The sequence below is a fragment of the Canis lupus genome, chromosome 5 (assembly GCF_011100685.1).
Source record: "Canis lupus familiaris isolate Mischka breed German Shepherd chromosome 5, alternate assembly UU_Cfam_GSD_1.0, whole genome shotgun sequence".
In the NCBI taxonomy this organism is placed as follows: Eukaryota; Metazoa; Chordata; class Mammalia; order Carnivora; family Canidae; genus Canis; species Canis lupus.
In genome coordinates, this window is record NC_049226.1 from 71799574 (window position 1) to 71817375 (window position 17802).

Genomic DNA, 17802 nt, shown 5'->3' on the forward strand with positions numbered 1-17802 from the left:
CAGGGATTCACAGAATCAGACATGATTTTTAGATTATGGACTCTGATCACAGCCTTCTTAATGGTGGTAAGACCCAGCTACAAAGGGAAGATAATAAGGAAAGAGTTGATGAAAGCATTTAGAAAAAGCAAGTCTTGTTGAAATATTGTTTCCCTGATTTTGCATTCTCTGATTTTTCCCAGGCCCAATATCCTGTTCCATTCACTCTGGCTCTGTTTTTATTGTCCTGACTTGGTTTCCCCAAGTTGTAGGTAAAGCAGTTGGCACTGTGTTAGGTTGTGCTAAATTCACATGAATGTTAAGTACTATTCTCCTATTTGCTATGGTAGTTATTAGTGCAGTTAACCGGGTATTTTCAGACCCCTCTGCCCCCTTCCAGGAATAAACTAGCTAGTATTTCTAAGCTCTCTGCCCCCATAATACCCACGAGTTAAATGTGATTATTACACTTGCTCTAGTCAATGAAATGGGAATGGAACTGATGCATATCACTTTGGGTGGAAGCTCTAAGGGCCAGTGCATTATTCAACCACCCTCTTTTTCCTTCTGCCTCTGCAACCAGCAAAACTCTAGACGGTGACTGCTCTTTCAGTCTGAGTCCTAGAGGGCCAGTAGTATAGAGCAGAGCCCCCAGCTCTTCAGCCATGCACAAGTAGCATGAACTAGAAATAAACCTTATTGGTTTAAGCTACTGAAACTTGGCAGTAATTTATACTGTATCATAACCTAGCTTATCCCAACTCTTTCCTGCTGAAGAATCAGCTCTCCTTCCTGTCTACAGTGTGGGCTCTGAATCATTCAGCACCTGGGGGTTCTGTGTTGCCTACTTTTTCAGAGCTATTCTAATAAGAATCTACCAGTCACTGAGAACTCCTCATTCACCAAATCTGAGTTTTGAGCTTTAACTTCAAATATTTCATTTAAGCTACAGAATGACCCTGTGAAATAGATGGTGCTATTATCTCATTTTTTAGACACCAAAACTCAGAGTCATGGAAGAATATTGTAACAAGAGATACAACCAGGAAGTGAGTTAAACCTTGAACCCAGATTTTTCCAATTCAGGAACCTATGGGATTCCCGCATTGGTATACAGCATGTCTTCTTAAGTGCCTGTGGGTGTTTGGAACTCTGCATCAGGGTCTGAGCTGTCAGTTAATTAAAGACTATCAATGATCTGGTCCAGGGGTCGACAAACTAGCCCATGGTCCAAATCTAACCTATTTGTGGTGCTTACATGTTCTAACATTGGCATTGAAAGAGACCATTTGGCCCACAAGACCTAAAATATTTACTATCTGACTCTTCAAGAAAAGGTTTGCTGACCTTTAATCTAGATAGGCTATGCTTCTTTTGAAAAACTAGGAAACTGAGAGGAGAGAGCAGTGGAGTATGCATTAAAATAGAAAATGATTTTCCTGCAAAGCCGTATAGAGAACCATTAACCATTGAGGGTCTATGTGTATAACCATGCTAAGTTATATAATTCTAATATATCATTTACTTTTCTCTGCATTAAAAAAAAAGATGGTTGTTTTTGCTTTTCTTTAGAAAAATCTAATACATTTTTGATAACACTAATGAAATGGAGATTAAATTTTAAAAAAATCACTCAAATTGGTTTGAAATGAATTCATATTAGTTGATACCATATGTCATATATGGCATTATCCCTGTTTCAGTTTATTTGACCTTATATCGTGACCACTTCTCATGTTGTTAACATTTAACATAAATGTAATTATTGATGGTTGCACAACATTCTGCTTTATATAAATGCCATAATTTATATAATCATTATAATATTTAGGTTTATTAGAAAATTTTTCATTATACTGAATCTTTATACATAAATCTCTGTCTACATTTCTGATTTTTTCTTGGCATAGATTCCTAAAAGTAGAATTCCTGGCCAAAGCATATTCATGGCTTAAAGGGCTCTCAACTCATTTTATGAATTTCTTTAGAAAGGATTGTCCAATTTATATTTTACCTTGGGGATGAAGATATCTGCCTTACTATACTCCCTAAACCATCGTATATTGTTCTAAGTCTTTCCTATGATGAGATGTAAAAATAATATTATATTTTTTAAGATTTATTTATTTATTTGAGAGAGAGAGAGAGAGAGAGAGAGAGAGCAGGGGGAAAGGGCAGAGGGAGAGAGAGAATCCTTAAGCAGACTTTAAGGATAGAGGGCTGAGGGCAGAGCCCAACATGGGGCTTGTTCCCAGGACTCTGAGATTATGAACTGAGCTGAAATCCAGAGTCAGATGCTTAACCAACTGAGCCACTCAGGCATCGCTATTATATTTTTGTTTTAATCAGCATGTTTTGATCAATATTCAAGATGAATTTTTTAAAAGATATTACTTATTTATTTGAGAGGGAGAGCAAGCAAGAGAGCACAAGCAGGGGGAGCAACAGAGGGTGAGAGAGAAGCAGACTCCCTGCTCAGCAGGGAGCCTGACATGGGGCTTGATCCCAGGACCCTGGGATCATGACCTGAGCCGAAGGCAAATGCTTAACTGGCTGAGCCACCCAGGTGCCTCGAGGTAAATTTTTTATATGATACTGTTTATATTTTATACTCTAAAATACTCAATTCCAACTATATACCCTTTTACTGAGAACTCAAAATATTTTTAGGACTTCTGTTGATGTATTTATGATTACATTTTATTGACTAGTTATACCATTCTCATTTGTTGGTGTTTTTTAATTGATTGGGAGTGGCTTTTCTAACCATAACCCCCATCTCCTCTCCACCCTGTGCCTTTACTCCCTTCTGAGTGCACTTACTGTCATTCTTGTGATCTTCATTTCCTCATGTCAGCCTTCTTTTCCTGGGCTCTGGATTTTCTTTATGAACTGCAAAGCACTGTAAATGTTGGTAAGGGTATTGTCAGTGGTGACTCGCAGTGTAGTCACTTCATCAGTTTTGGTAGCCTTCTTTCCTTGACCTTCCATTCCTTTTATCTAGCCTATCTCAAATCTTCAATATACTTATCTTGTGTTTAGGTATGGGAGCACTTCTAGAGAGAATGTGAAAAGTGGAACCATTTGGTAACATTTATTTGACACAGACTCACTGAGCATTGGCTATGTTTGAAGTACTATTCTAAATGTTTGGGATATGCCCATTAACAAAGACCACTACTACTACCCTCATAGAGTTTGCATTCTATGGGAAGACACATAGTAATCAGTAAACAAACTAAGTAAGTAAATTAGGCATCAGTGCTGTAGAAAAAGAAAAAGTAGAGCAAAGATCAGAGGTGGGAGGGCAGTTGTAATTTTAAACACCATGCTCAGGGTAGCCTTCAATAAAAAGAAAAAATTTGAGTGAAGATATAAAGTAGGTGAGGGGGATAGATGTGCAATACCTGGAGGAAGAGCATTTAGGGCAAGGAAAACAGCCCCGAAGTGGCCCTAAGGTGAGGGTATAGCTGATATGTTCAAAGAACAGCAAGGAGGAGAGTGGCTGGAATGGAGCAATAATGGGAGAGGTAGCAGGGGATAAGGCCTGAGATGTTAAGAGAACTCAAGCCATGAAAGGCCATCCAAGGAGTGTGGATTTTGCCCTGAGGGAAATGGGGAAGGGAGCACAGTCACAGCATCTGAAATACAGGAGTGACTTAATCTGACTCAGGTCTTGAAAGGCCCACTCAGGTTGCTATAATGAGGAGCTTCTGCGGAGGGACAAAGTTAGTAGTTACGCATCAAGAGCAGTGCCAGTGTAGAGAGGATGGTGGGATAGTAGCTTTGGTTTAAGGTGGCAGCAGGGGAAGTAGGAAGATGCAATGAGATTCCAGATATATTTTAAAGGTAAAGCCAACTGGATTGACTGCTAGACTGGATTTCAGGTCTTAGAGAAAGAGGGAAAAAAAGGAATAACTCCAAGGCTTTTGGCATGAACAGCTGGTAGATTAGGCTACCATTAGCTGGGATGGAGAAGGTTATGAGAAGAGCAGGCTTTGAGGTTGAGGATTAGGGGTTGCTTTTGGACATGTTGTATGTGGGATGTCTAATTAGGATTCCAGGTGAGTGTGTTGAGTAGCTAGAGTAGAGCAGGCTTCAGGAGAGATGTCTGTGCTAGAAGTATAAAGTTGGGAGTCTCTAGGACATACATGGCATTTAAAGCCATTACAAAGTATGCTATCCCACAGGAGTGAGTGCAGGTAGAGAATGACCAGCTCCTCTACAAATTTCCATGCTCTGATTTCTGCTGGATTCTGTGTGCAGACTGCTAATTCTTTTGCTTTTCCCTTGACTTATTAGCCCTGGATTTTTCAATCTGGGTTATCACTCCTGCCAAGAGTTACAGGAAAGGTTATATGATGCTGTATACTTTGTATCTTTCTTGACCTCAAATGTGATTCAAAAAAACTCAGGAGAAATATTTATATTAAAATTATATCTTATGGAATAGCATGCAAATGACTTTATTTATTTTAAAATATTTTATTTATTTATTCATGAGAGACACACAGAAACAGGCAGAGACATAGGCAGAGGGAGAGGCAGGCTCCCTATGGGGAGCCCCTTTGTTGGACTGGATCCTGGGACTCCGGGATTACGCCCTGAGTTGAAGGCAGATGCTCAACTGCCGAGCGACCCAGGCAACCCACAAACAATTTTTTTTTTAAGAAAACACAATCTTTTAAAGAAAATTCATGCTTTTTCTAGGACTCCTATCATCTTTCTAATTTGACCAAAGTGTAGAGGTATGTGTCCCCCGGTTTGGGAGTACTGTGGTGGAAAATTTGGGATGAAACCTCAGTAGTTCCCCGTCACAGAAGAAAGTTCCAAGTTTACACCTTCATTCTTCATCTTACTTGGTTTTGATTGTTTCTCAGATCAGATCTTTCTCCCTTTGTGAAGGTTTCTAAAGTATACAGCATAGACTCTGAAAGAATATTCCAGGGGAAGGATAAATGTAGTTTGGGCCATGGCAGCACCCTTATAAATGTGTGGCATCCTATGGTGATAATTTTATAATGAGCATTCCTTGTATATATGATTTTTTAAAAAATATTTTATTTATTTGTTCATGACACACACACACACACACACACACACACACACACACACACACAGGCAGAGGGAAAAGCAGGCTCCATGCAGGGAGCCCAATGTGGGACTTGATCCCGAGACTACAGGATCACCCCCTGAGCAAAGGCAGATGCTCAACTGCTGAGCCATCCAGGTGTCCCTGATTGTTTTTGATCCATTTGTTAGGAATGCAGTTTCAGGACCTTGTACCTAAATTTCATATAGCTTGATTTATCTTTATAATTCTCACAGTTGTATATGCATTTAAATTTTAGTTTCTCACACAGTATATACACCAGTAAAATGGCTGGGAGGAGGCAAGGATGATAAGGAATCCCAGAAACAGTGACTCCAACTTAAAAGAGTAATGAAGGAAAGTCCTGGGATATAATTGGGTTGTATTTGTTTCGATCATCACATTTGTTTAGAGAGAAACAGAAGGGTGGAAACCTCCAGAAAAGAGATATTTTGGTGAGAAAGACTTTGATCTCTTTTTTAAGACACCAGAAATACTTAAGGATTTGATAAAGACAGTTGGAAAATAGGTAATTTAAAACTCCATGAAAAAAAGAAAGTTGTATAGGCAGAGCAGTATTATAATTGCCCTTTACTTAGCTAGATTAATCACCTTCCCAGAGGAAACCTGGACTTGTTTTTAAACATAGGGCAAGGCATTTTTAGAGCAAAGTACATTCTTTGGGTAAAGCAACATTTATTGAGCATCTGTTTTGTGTTAATACCTTCTTGAATATAATCACCTTTTATAAAATGCTCAACTTGCATATGAGATGACAACTAAAATTTCCATTCTTTAGTGGCAAAAACTCCAATATAGAGAAGATAGAAACTAGCCCCAAATTGTGCAGTCACTTAGTAGCATTTTGAAATTCACATTCAATCTGCTTACTTTGAAAGCCCAAGCTTAAAAAAAAAAAAAAAAAAAAAAAAAAAAAAAAAAAAAAAGAAAGCCCAAGCTTTCTTCCACCCATGCTGCTCTTTCCCAGGTCCACACAGAACAGTTGCAGAAATGATTGTCAGCCACCTAAATACTATGGATGAAATCAGTGTTTTAATCATAAATATATTGATTAGCAGAAACAGAAGTCCAAAATAAAGCTACCCCAAATTGATGCACAGCATTCATCCCCAGCCAATGCATATTAATTAATAATTAGCCAATTATTCTACCATAGTAATATTGAAGGTAGCATTTATTGGAGTTCTTAAATTAGTGGTTCTCAACCAGGGGCAATGTTGCCCCAAGGGGACATTTGGAAATGACTGGGGGAGTGCTTCTGGCATCTACTGGGTGGAGACCAGGGAGGCTGTTAAACATCCTACCAAGCACAAGACAGCCCCTACCTGCACCCAAACAAAGAATTATCCAGCCCAGAATGTCAGCAATGCTGAGTTGAGAAACCTTGCCCTAAATAGAGAACATATGCAGAGAAAGGCAACAAATGCAACTGGATTAATATGTGGATTCTTTCTCCTTTATTTCTCCAGAAGGTAATCAAGTTTTTTGAGTTATTTTCCAACAGTAATTTAGCTGTATTTTGATATGAAGATGAAAACTACTCATAATAATCTGGATAAAGCAACTACTTATTGATGTCAAGGTTTAGGTGTTTATAAAGCATATTTGTTAGTGGAGTGTGTATCTCCGTTGTATATATGTACAAGGTATTGGTGTGTGTGTGTGTGTGTGTGTGTGTGTGTGTGTATGTACTTGCTGGTTTTGTTGGGAAGTATAAATTGGGTTTCGGAAAAAGATACCCCCCACTACCTCCAGCCATAAGCTTTCACTTCTTCCTATTAAGATTTCCCTTGCAACTTGGCCTCTTTTAAACTCCTATCTCGTGCATTCTCTCTTCTAATCTAATACCTCCGCGTACATATCTAAACATGATCAGTGACAGTTTTCGCTGCGAGGTGAGGCTTTCACTGACAAGGCCAGTGAGCGCTGATTTGAGACCAGCCATTGTGAGTGACTTCAGCTGTCTCTTCAAGTGACATCCAGCTACTTGAGAAAGGAGCGATGACGAAAGTTCTTTGGACAGAAAACTTTCGCTGACAAGAAGGTGACAGGTCCTTGCACAGCTGGTCTCTGATATGCCTCGGAAGGGGCCCACAGAGTGACTAATTTGAGCTTTGCAGTAGCTGGGAGGAAGCGTAGGGCCCATGCACTCTTAGGGCTTGGAGAAGTCTAAAAGAGAGTGGAAGTGGACATAGGCTGGAGGAACCCATCATTGGTGGGCAATAGGCCAGGGAACCCTGTCTGTTTAGAACATGAGAACACTGGGAATATTCATGAATGGACATCTGTTGTTTTTGCCTGCCCAGGATCCATTCTTCCTTCTCCTGGTAACAGTACCTCATTTCTCTTTTAGCAAGATACCCCGTGTCTATTCTCATTTAGTTGGAGCTAACACTGACCTTCTGGTTCCAGGGATTAGCCAATCAACACACCCATTCCCTTTATTGCAGTGATTGGTTCAGGGAAGGGTAGATGACCCAAGATAATCCAAGGAGACTCAGTTCTGTACCTTTTACCATGATTGTTAAGAAAGATATGCTCTTTCTCCCTGCAGTCACCAAGCTATAGATGTAAGTTTGGAATTTCTGGGGATCATGATAAGGAACAAGTTACCTCAGAGAATAGAAGAGCTGAGAAAGAGAGTCAAAGAGACATTTCAGTCCTAATGAAATTATTTGAAATTTAGCTGTATGTGAAGGGTCTTCTCCCCAAGACTTTACATTACAGAAACCAATGAGTTCCTATTTTCCCTTTAGCAGATTTAAATTGGTTTTTCTAGAGACAGATTATTGATCCATACGAATAGGTATCATTTTGAGTACCTGCTATGTTCTGGGCTCTGTGTGTCCATGAGGCCATTTTTCCACTCAGTGACCTATGGGGTGGGCACTTGTGATGTCCCATTTTAAGCATAAGAAAATCTGAGACTCGGAGAGAAGAGGTGATGCCTAAGGGTGGCAACTAGTAAGGATGGCACTGGGAAACAAGTTCCCTGTCTTAGAAATGTGCAGCTCCATTTTCTGTGTAGAGAAGGTATAACAGTGTGGGTTTTGGAGCCAGACTGTCTGGCATTGAGTCTTTGTCTTCATGCTTCTGAGAGATGTGCCATTTATAGCAAACTAAATGTTTCTATACCTCGGTTTTCTCATCTGCACATGGAGATTATAAATAATCGTACTGTTTCAGGGCAGTTGCAAGGATTAAGTGAACAGATGTATGTAAAATCCTTAGAACAATGCCTGAAACACAGTGAACATTCAGTGCATGTTAGCTGTTTTTATTTTTTGTGACCAGGAATGAGCTGGGGTGGCTGCTTTAGGGAAAAGCCGTAGACTGTGCTATCTTAGAAAGGGTACTCCAAGGCCCCTGACACCTAACCTGATTGATTAGAACTAAAAGTAATTATCCTATGAATAGGGAAGAAGTCATAAAATAAAATAATGGGTGTTTTAAAACAGATAATACATCATGTTTCACTTATTCATTTGTTCCGTAACTGTTTATGGAGTAACCAATCAGTGTCAGATGTTAGGTTGGATGCAGACATGAAGAGATCAGACCCCTTCCCTTTAGTAAAAGAAGTTAAGGCACAGATAATATTAATAGAGTAGGTAAAGCATTGTGTAGTATAAGAGAGAGGTAAAGTGCTAAAGTAAAAGCTTGTTTGGAGGAGATAAGATGTGAAACAGGACAAAATGAAAGGACTCAGGGCACGGATGTTAGGCAGGGTTCTGATGTACAGAGTTAGGGGTGTTTCATGAGAGGGAAAAGTTTAGTGCCAAGCTATAAGGAAATATGGATCATACTTCTCTATTCTCTTCTGTGAGGAAGGAGAGTATATACAGATGCCCAATGCCATGACCAGGTTCCCAGTCCTACTGATGTGTTGGAGGATTGAATAGTCATTAGCATTGGAGTTGATTGCATTTTATGATCTGGATATCAGCTCATCAACACATGGGAATAAAGCCCATCCACACTGCCCAGCCCAAAGTAAAGAAGCAGAAAGCTGGTTCTATATACTCTCCTTCCACTGATGTTACTTTAGCTTATCCAGGGGCCATCACATTCTGACAACCTCTGGTGCACCCATCTGGTGGTCCCACCCATTTCTTTTCTCTTTCAGCAGTGTCAAAAAGCTGTCTTGGTGCTTTCACCCATGTTATTTCCTGGCTTACGTGCTCTTCCTAGCGATATCAGATTGGCTTTCTTCATTCATTATCCATTCTTAGTACCTCCCCTTCCTACTTTTAAGGGCCCACCGTTCCCTCTTCCTGGACCAGAGCATGGTTTCTTTATTGCTGGTGAAGCCAATAGGCTCTCTGTATTATAGCCAAAGTATCACCAATTATACTATAGAGGGCTGGGTAGGAGGGGAAGGAGCAAGGATTGAGACCCTTGGATAATCAAGGACTCTGTGGTTGTGAGTAGATTTTGTCTTGTGAGGAGCTTATAGTCTAGAGACACACACACCACAATTAAATATAATGGAGTATGAACAGCACATAAATTGGAATATATCCAAGGTCCAGGGTAGAGAAGGGGGAGTAATTGATCTGATTGGTGGGGGATAGAAAATAGCCAAGGAAGATTTCCCATGGAAGATTTCCCATGGAAGATAATATTTCAGCTCGATTTTTAAGGATGGATAGTATTTCACAAAGCTGGAAAAAAAGGATTTAGGGCATTCTGCACTGTCAAATATAGTAGTTCTAGTCACCTGAATTGAGATGTGCTGTAAGTATAAAATATACTAGATTTTGAAGACTTAGTATCCCCCTCGCCCAAGAAAACCCTTAAAGTATCTCCTTAATAACATTTTTATCTTGATTGTATGTTGAAATGATAACATTCTGGATATATTGGGTTAACTAAAATATATTATTAAAATGGATTTTCTTTGTTCATTTTTTAAAAATTGTGGGTATTGAAAATTTTACATTTATTTTTATTTTTTTATTTTAGAGAGAGAGAAACAGACAGACATGGGGTGGGAGGGGGGCGCAGGGGGAGGATCTTAAGCAGGCTTCATGCTCAATGCAGAACCTGATGTCAGGCTCGATCTTAGGATGCAGACATCATGACCTGAGCTGAAATCAAGAGTCAGATGTTTAATGGACTGAGCCATAAAATTTTGCTCCACAAAATTTAAAATCACATATGTGACTCTCCTATTTGTGCCTTGTTTTAGTTGTATTTCTATTGGATAGTGCTGCTCTAGGGAAAAGAAATGGTATGTGCAGAGACAGAGGCAGGCAAAACATGAAGGGAGGGCAGAAAACTGGTTGACTCAGTTGAAGGATGAAGGTTTCCAACTTGAAGCGTGGGGAGAGGTGGGAAACATGGCTGGAAACGTAGGCCCAGACCATACCACCTGTGGAGGTCCAGGTGATATCCTGACAACAGTGGGAACCTTTGAGGAGGTCAGATGGAGACTCCATGGGCAGATTTATGTTCCTCATCTTCAGGGCTGTCAGTGGGGTGAAGAGTCCTGATTTGTAGAAGACACAGAGATGGTGATTGTCTAGGGTAGGTGTATTCATTTCCCATGGCTGCTATAATAGCATGCCACAAACTTAGTGGCTTAAAACAAGAATCTAAATAAAAACAGGGTATTGGATGGAGATGACAGGATATATTTGAACAGAATTTAGAAAATAGGGGATCCCTGGGTGGTGCAGCGGTTTGGCGCCTGCCTTTGGCCCAGGGCGCGATCCGGGAGACCCGGGATTGAATCCCACGTCGGGCTCCCGGTGCATGGAGCCTGCTTCTCCCTCTGCCTGTGTCTCTGCCTCTCTCTCTCTGTGTGACTATCATAAGTAAAAAAAAAAAATTAAAAAAAATCCATAAAGAAAATAATTTATTATGATACTGTGTCTGAGACTTACTTCACAAAGATCCACAAGTGGGGAGGAAATCAGTGTAGTATAAACATGATTTCTCTGAGGCGATTGATTGTTGAAGCTGTTAGGTGTGCAAGCCATTACAGTATTCTCTGTACTTTTGTGTATGTTTGAAATTTTCCAAAATAAAAACATTTCAAGAGAAGGTAATCAAGAATATTCTATTTTCTTATATTAATTACTTACTAATTACATTTCAGTTTTGGTGTGCCTGGCATTTGATGAGCCCCTTGTTGATGGATTGTGAGGTAGCCACAGATTTGTTTTTCTAGTGATATGACACTCTTGTATCACCTGACAAATAGGCCTAAAGATTTACTTTGTGTGGAGGCACAGGCACTTGTGACAAGATTTTGTCTCAGGATAAATGCCCTTTCATCACAAGAGAATGGGAAATTCATGTCACCTTGTCCAAACCAGGAGCAGTGAAAACCCACCACCAGCTGGGGTCTTGTTGGAAGAAAACAGTTTGCTTTTCTTAATCATCCCAATGTCACTTACAAGAAGAAATGAACGACAGCAGTCCCTCTCTGACTCCATAACTAACTGTCATGGGGAAGGATGAGCCTATTTAACTGAGGGAAAATGCTGAAATAGTTTAATTGTCTTGTCTCCATAGCAGACAGTTGTTATCAGGGTGGAGGAGGGGGAAGCAAAACCCAGCGAAATATTCAATGCAGACAAGAATGTGTGGGTGAGCGTGATTCTGTAGTTTAAACCACGTGCTTTCTTTTCAGATCACTTCTAGTTTTGTTGCAAAGTGTGGTATAAAAATGATGTCAGAAGAATGGTTTGCTGGGTTATTTAAAAGCCTGCATACACCATTTACAAGGTATGTTGTTGACAGTTAAAAATGACATCTCTATTATTCATGGGACCCCTCCCCCCCCAACAGGGAAGAGGTTGCTTGAACTTGGCAGCTATAAATGAGGGAAGAGGAAAGTGATGGAGTTCATGATGTAAATCCATGCTTAAACGTGTCTCAGGCTATTTCAGGAGCTCAATATTGCAATTTTCCTGTGAGGGATGACCAGCTCACGGACATCCTTGTCTAATATAAACACCACTTAATGAAGTTTCCTTATACCCTCCAGTTGTTTATTGCAATTTCTTTTCTATATTCTTCCTTTTTTTTTTTTTTTTTTTTGGTCTGCCTTCTTCTGACTGTGGTATTTAAAAGCACATGGCTATGGCAGCTGTTAGCCTGAAGCCTGAGTCTAGTTCCCCAGCCCCACTAAGGACCAGGTTCCCTGTCTTTAAAATAGATATGATGATTTCTAGGCATTTCAGAAAGTTTTTGAGAGAATTTAAGGGTATAATGTATGTGATGGACTTAGCAAGAAGTTTGCTCAACGTGAAACAATCACTACTAGGTACTAGAGAGTTTGAGAATAAAGAGATTTGCCAGGCCTGAAAAATAGCAAAGAAAATAAAACCCATGTGCTAAAGTGTGATTTGTAGATTTGTGGCTGCAGCATTATTGCCAGGGATCTGGTTAGATGTGCAGAACCTCAGGATCCATCCTGCACCTGTTGAATGAGCAGCTGTACTTTGACATGATCCCCAGGTAATTTGTATGCATGGTAAATATGAGAAGTGCTGAACACACTCCTGTTACAGGGTATGGTAAGGGAGGATTTCCCTGTTGCCTTGGAGCTAGAAACACAGGTGCTAAGGAACCTATCCATTCCAGAGAGATGTCAGTAGTTGGAGCTAGATATTCTTTTGGACCCTGATTCAACCCCAGCTTTCTGAGGATTTGCAGAACTGGTTCTTCCACCAGTCTAAATTAGCAGAAACCTTGGGATGGAGGTCAGTTAGAGGAATTGCCAGAGTCATGAGTTGTTGGTTTAAAGTATAAGAATTTTTGAATTTTTTCCTTCTGCTCCCCACAAAGTCGAGTAAGGGAATGCCTTCAGGGACATCACTTTTGAAGACTGGGGATGCTTTAAAGAAGTGGAAATTGGCATGTCATACCTATTGAATTATGCCTGAGTCCTTCAGGCCCAGCCTGGTGGTACCATTTTATCAGAGTGGAGCATGCTGAGGGCATTCTTGGGGGATATTGACATGTTTTCCTGGAATTTTGGGGTTTATCTGAATATAGGGTCTAAGGGGATGATGCTTCTCCTCTAGAGATTTCTGAAGTCAGGACATGCCTAGGAAAAGAGATGAGGAAACTACCTGATCCCAGGCCCTTGTGACCCTCAGAGAGCTCAGAAGGGGACCTCAGTAGTTCTTTGACTCCATGTGAATGAGCATGGATTTAGAGAAGCAGGCCTTGTGGTGATGTCCTTCTTAGATGGGGTGAGTAGGGGCATGATGTAGTTGAATTAGTGTAGTTGAATGGGAACAAAGCTTCCCATTTTTAGGGTCCTTGGTGATTGACAGGGTCAGGGTGAAGTTATCTACCATCCCTGAAGACCATGGCTCCTCTAGGAGGAGATCACCATACTGGCAAAGATAATTGGTAGCCAATAGAATCTTTAGATGATGACAGAGTGACTGTGTTACTTCCCTACCACCAGGCAGATAACCATTTTCCTCCTAATTCTCCATTCCAGGGAGAAGATAGCTTGAAACTAGCCTTTGGTTTTCCCTCCCTTCAAAGTGCTAGAAGGGGAGGAGTGAAAATGAAAACACTTCCCCTCCCAGATCCCTAAGAGTTTAAAGCCCAGTTGGTAATGAGGGAGGGGAGGGATTTCAAAATGGGTGATTTTGGAGTCTCAACTTGGGCAGGATTTGTAATAACTAAAAATGACCATTGACCATGACATTTTGGAATATAGTCAAAAGTTTACTAAGAGAAAAGAGTTAGAAAACCAACAGACTGTAATTCAGGCAGTGACTGGATCAAAAACAAATAATGTTTCTGTTTTATATCTCTCCAAGATGTACTGCTCTTAGCTTGAAACACAGGTTTCTTAAACTTTTAGGTATTTAATATCTATAGTTTGGGTCATGTCATCAATCCTTGGTTTTCATGATTTGCAATAACTTTCAGTTTTGCCTAGGGATGCATTTGAAGCCCTACTTTGAAGCTGAGATCAGAGAGGGAGCATTGCTCATTCACCAGCCTGCTCACCTCAACCCTCCTTTGTCATCCTTTACTTGTTTTCATGGACACAGAGACACTCTGCTCTGTTGTTTACTTATAAATACTGACGCTGAAAAGAAAACCAAGTGCTAATTCAGGTAGCAACAGGGAAGTAAAACTGGAGATGTTTAAGAAGGGAATGATTCAGAGCCACAGTGTACAAATTTAGGAGAGTATGGGGAGAGGGATGTCTCTTTCAATGTCGCTTAAATCTGAGATATGAACATGTTGGCTGGAAGTTCAATGCTAAAAGTGTTTAACAGGTTTATGCCTTTTCATCTCAGAGATGAGTAGACCTGTACACTAGACTCAGTCTTCAGTGGTATGATAAGTGCTTCAAATATCCAAAAGATTGTCTGTGGGAGATGGAATATGGATATGGACTCAAAATCAATGGAAGAAAAAATTGGGGCTTTGGAAATTCTTTGGGACAATAAGAGCTGCCTTATGAGAGTGAGTTTTCTGGCACAAATCATGAAATTTCAGTGTTATTAGAGCCCTGAGAGATGTACATTACAAACTATATCTCCTTATCTAGTGTCCCTGATGCTACCCCTGCATGTGAGAAGTCCCAGATACTGCCAGTATCATTGAGATATAAGGGTAGATTATTCTGGAGAGTTAACTATGAAATCATTATGTCATGGACCAGAACAGAAATATGTAAAGTTGTTGTTGCCTTAATCACAATAAAAATAGTAACTAAAATTACTGAGTGCCTGTTATGTAACAGGCACTTTGGGAAGCCTCTCGCTCATCCTTCCATCTACCCATCTGTTCATCCATCCACCTACCGACCCACCCACCCATCCATCCATTCATCATCTGTCACTAATCATTTTGTAAGTCCCCAAGACGAACCCATGAAGTTTGTATTATTGTGTAATACAGATTTGATCTGTAATCTTATTGAGAATATTCATTATCCAAAGATGAGATGAGTCTCTAGAGCTGGAGGCTAGTCACCTCTTAGAATATGGAAAAGGAGACACAGAGAAGCAGAGTCTTGGAGGGCAAGGATGCCCCAGACATTATTCAGAATGGAAGAATTCTTGTCTACATGTCCCAGAGCTTCACTAGCTGGTTATGCTAGCTTGCCCTTTAAGTGGGAGAGGTTTTCTACTTTGGGAACTTCTCTTTGCTGTTGCTTAAGTGGGCATCAATTTGGGCCTGTAAATCCATCTTGTTTGTACTTTAACTGAAAAACTTTAAGAAAATATAAACTAGGAGTACTTGGGTGGCTCAGTTGGTTAAGTGTCTGCCTTCAGCTCAGGTCATGATCCCAGAGTTCTAGTATTGAGCCCCACATCAGGATCCCTGCTCAGTGGGGAGTCTGCTTCTTTTCTTCCCTCTGCCCCTCCTGCCCCCTTGAGCTCTTTCTCTCACTCTCTCTCAAATAAATAAATAAAATCTTAAAAAAAAGAAAAATATTAACTGTAATGTGTGCATAGGTGAAACTATGAACATATGTGTGTTTATATAAAATATATCATAATATATAATTATATATTGTATGTAGTAATATATTATTCACACATGTACAATTTAAGTACACTGTTATATAACTATTTTAGCTCACCTGAAGTGCTAAAGGGATGGCAAAGCAAAGCTTTCTTCCCGTGCTGGGAACTAATTTTCGTTGAGTCCCTGCTGTGTGTCAGTTTTCTCCTCTGTGTAATAGAGCCAAAACTTGAACTCAACTATGGCCACTTTTTTTTTTTTTTTTTTTTTAACTATGGCCACTTTTAAAGTTGGGGCTCCTCCACATGAGACTTGCTGTATTTCATATTCTTTGGAATATGCAGCAGTTGAGAAATCTGATCTCTAACTTATTAGTCTCAAGTAGACAGCTACTCACTCTTCAGCCACAAGAAAGAACAGCAGCTGGGATTAGAAGCTAAGGGGGGGTGGGGAGTCTGGTCCACTGACTGAGAGGCACCACTCAGCTAGCCTGTCTCCTCTCATAGCTCTGAGCTGCTATAGAGTAATGTGAGATGAGGTGTCTGCCATCCTGAGGTGGATTTAAATCCACAAAGATAAATCTCAGCTGTGGAGGTTAAATTCCACTTCACTTAGTGCTTTGTGGAGACTTTGAACAGTAACATTTGGAACATTTGCCATGAAGCTAGTTTGGGTCCATTTCCCTGAGCTGGATTTCCAGGATCAGACCCGCTGGAGATGGAGCTGGATCTCAGGTTGGGAGTGTTGGGTTCATTTCTTGACTTTGAGCAAGAGTGGAATCCCAGAGGCAAGAAGAGATTCTTCTGGGAAGGGCTGTCAAGCATATCTTCTTGTTTTTGTTTGTTTTGGCTTTTTTGTTTGTTCTGTTTTGTTTTGTTTTTTTGTTTTTTTTGTTTTTTTTTTTATGAAGGGCAACTCCTTTTTTTTAAGAATTGAGAAGCATGTCTTCAAAGTAGATGGTTAGGACATTATAATAATTAGTCTTATTTCTCTGGTAGCAAATTCACATGCCAAAATAGTTTTTTCTTTACTTGAAAATCCTTCCTATCTTGGGATGCACCATAAAGTGGGGAACAGTGGTTCCCAAGGGAATGGGGAAGCCACACTTAAGCCTACCCCAAGGGAATAGCGGTAGAATTGATGTTGCCTCTGAGTTCATTCTGCATGTATTGAAAGTTGAACTGCCTAGAAAGATGGAATATATATTTTGTCAGCCCAAGAATGCTTCTTACTTTGGGTGGGAATTCCTTTTTTCTTCGTGCATGAGGGCTTCATCCATCACTGCCCTTCATTGTCCAATTTCATTAACCTGAGCTTGTGTTCATCTTGTGGCAGCTTAATAACCTTTATTTGTGGAATCCCTCAAAGAAAGGCTTGGTTATAAATCCCACATCACAGAAATGAACGCATAAATGCCAATCTGTGTCACTGCATAATATTTATTATTTTAATTAAAGAAAATGGATAGTGACATTTATTAGGTCACAAGTTACTTGTTAATGGCAATGAATGACAAAAAAATTACTGATTTTATGAGCAAATCTTGGAACGCTCGTCAATGATTATTCTGCTGCACACTCAGTGTGAGTGGTGCTAACAATGCATCGGGCACATTTTTGGGAGTCAGTGCTTGTTATTGGTGAGACACACTTCCCATTTTTTAGTATATGTGCTGTCAAAGCAAGCATGAGACACACTTCCCATAACAGAAAGTATCACTTACTGAGGAGTCAGAACTGACTGGTGAATTCCACGTTGCTTTTCTCTGCCGGCTCTCTTTAGATGTAGTTTGGTTTTCTGAGATAATTACAGAAGTGTGTGCATGTGTGTCAGTTACTTCCCAAGCAGAATAAACATGGTGTCAGGAACCAGGGGTTTGTATTAAAGTGTTGGTCTATCTATGAGGCATTCCATCTGAGTTACCCATACAGACTGAGAAATGAGAAAGGGTGGCGTATAATAATCCCAAGGCTGGGGACTTACAGGGTGTTTAAATGTGCATTATTTCATTTAATTCTCCTGCTACTGCCATGAGGAGTATACTTTATATCTCCATCTGTTTAGTCATTCAGTCAACATACATTATTGGAATTAGTTGTGTTAGGGAATAGTTTATGGATGAGAAAACAAACACACCATTGTTGAATAACTTGTGCATGGTCTATAGCCCGTGACAGTGCTGGGCGTGTGAACCCATCACTTGCATGACTTCAGAACCTCTGATCTTACCCGCCATAGAATCTTTTAAC

The 17802-nt window shown here is 40.1% G+C and overlaps 1 long non-coding RNA gene across 7 annotated transcripts in view; it reads left to right on the top strand.

Moving 5' to 3' along the window:
- The window catches only part of LOC102156069, an 801934-nt gene that overhangs the window by 59440 nt on the left and 724692 nt on the right, over window positions 1–17802 (top strand). Inside the window, exon 3 of one of the 7 annotated variants that reach the window (XR_005360052.1) lies at window positions 11733–11827. The exons of the other annotated variants lie outside the window; for them this stretch is intronic. This is a non-coding gene — a long non-coding RNA (uncharacterized LOC102156069). The remainder of the gene's footprint in view (window positions 1–11732; window positions 11828–17802) is intronic. 7 annotated transcript variants of the gene reach the window in all.